This window comes from Melanaphis sacchari, unplaced genomic scaffold (assembly GCF_002803265.2).
Source record: "Melanaphis sacchari strain LSU unplaced genomic scaffold, SCAv2.0 Contig178_pilon_pilon, whole genome shotgun sequence".
Taxonomy (NCBI): domain Eukaryota; kingdom Metazoa; phylum Arthropoda; class Insecta; order Hemiptera; family Aphididae; genus Melanaphis; species Melanaphis sacchari.
Genome location: NW_020270843.1, coordinates 84772 through 87232, shown reverse-complemented (window position 1 = coordinate 87232; position 2461 = coordinate 84772).

Genomic DNA, 2461 nt, shown 5'->3' with positions numbered 1-2461 from the left:
AAAGCGATAGTGGGCAATTTTTGAAAAAAAAAATTGTTTTCTTTTTCTTTTTTTTTGTGCTCATAGTTTTTCGGCATTATATCTAATGGTAGTCCTTAACCCAGCTCTGAATAGGTAGGTACCTATTTTGCCGCAGGAAGTCACAGATATACTTTACGTGATGTACTAATGTGTATGCAACAGACCAATCGTCTTGTGAAATTACATAATAATATTAATAATATTAATTATTATTTTATGCTTAAATACGGACGCGTGAGACACTGGAGACTCCAGTTGTACCGTCAACGGCGACGATAACTTATTAACGACGAAAACAACTACAGTACACACTACACATGGCGAATTGTCTATTCAAATAAAAATGTCGAAGCAGTGTCGCCTAGAAGACTTCCGGCTTCTGGATATGGTGTGGGTGCGTGACATCCGCTGCGGCTGAATTGACTGCTGGCATGCCTGACAGGGGAGGCGCTGTGGTGACAAACGTTTTGACAGCATCGTCCGAATCCGTGCTGAGCGGTCCGCTACGGACATATTTCTATGTCTTATTTGAACCCATCGTTCTCATCGTTTTCAACCTAATCGATTCCTTCATTCGTGCTCAGGTTTTTGTAATTGAGCATGAAATATCGTACACGATATTGTTTAATATTACTTTAAATCCAGTCACCGCTCGCCCGCCGCCCGTCGCTCACGGCGTGGTCATCGCAGTCGATGGATAACTGCCAATCATCATACATGGATCAACGTGTAGGGTTTTAATGCTAAAAATTATATAATAAGGAGTTTTATATAGTTTTTGCCCCCAAACATTCGGCGTACATATTTTTTTTTTTTTAACTATAACTATTTGGTTTTCAAAAATATGTTTACTATATTTTTAATTCGCAATATTTTGGTCAGATACTTAATAGTTTAGATAATATGACTGCTACCGTACATGTATCGGTTAAGACGTTCGAATCAGTTTTCAATATCAAATTACATAATTTTAGATCGATATCGGTTTGATGGAATGAAAATCAATTTAATCTATAATATATTTTAGGTACACGATAAAAAATAAAACAGGTAAGTGGGTACCGTTCTGTTGAACATTATGTGTTAAGTGAGTGACTGTTATAGTGTATTAAAATCGAATTCAATGATGAATCATTGTTTACAAAAAACTGTTTTTAGTGAGGACGGTCTGTGTTAGTCTATATCATTAAGTATATGTTTTCATATTTATTTTTTTTTATGTTTCTAATAAATTCATTTATTTTACTAATTTTATTATTATTATATATAATAATAAACAATACATATATTTATATCATATTATATCAACTTATAATACAACTCAACATTTAATAACATCTCTAACCCTAGATAAATATTGCAAAATAGTGAAAAAAAGGTTCATATAGTATATTAAATAGATAATATCTTAATAAATAAAAAATGTTATTGCGTTTAATAAAATCCATAATAATATAATACATGTAAAAGTTTTAAGTTCCCTTTAATAATATTTTGATTTATAATAAAATAATTATCAACGATATTCATTTTTAAAATAATATATTATATTATTCAAGTTTAAATTTCTTTAAATATCAATAAAAAATAATTATTTGTACATTTTTTAGATTTTTTGATTCCAGCATGAAATAACTACATTGAGGAATATTATATTGCATTTTCAAAGCTGAGGTATTAATCCAATTTACTACTATTTATCTCTTTCCCGAGTTTAAAGTCTAAGCATTTTTATTGTCCCAAAAAGTAATAACAAACAAAAAAAAACACATTCATCTATTGTAAAATCAATACATTCATCACTCTGTTCAGATTCTAATATATCATTATTCGTTATTATGATTCTTATAATTTGCTTAAATATTGCCTATGTAGTACTCCTTACAAACAGTGCATATCGAATCCCCTTAAGGCTTAACTAAATGCGAGTATATTCAGTCTTGGATCATTCCTAATAATATTATAAAAGCTGCCAATGTTTTCATAACAAGCATATCCATATTCACAATAATATATATATTCTATTAAAACAATATAATACACGTCATCATTGCATATATAGTTTCTAGGTTTAAAAACTATCACGATAATATTGTACGTATAATATGTTAAGTAAATTATTGTATTGTTTCATTATGAATTGCAGATTTAATTAAAAACAAAATTGGTTTTTAGTAACAACATTTTATCTTTGTGCATTGTATTTACGCACAGACTACGTGCATAATCTGTCTACTCTAACTACAGCAACGGTTCGCGGCTGCTGAAAATAATAATTTGCACGAATTGATGAATTATTGAGCATGCGTGTTTATATGCGGTAAAAATAAATGTTCGTCACCATGAGCACGGTCGGTTAATATTTATTATTTCGTGAATGCAATATTTTGTTCACGCGAATGTCAATCAACAACAGGAATAATATCCATTGGCGACAGTA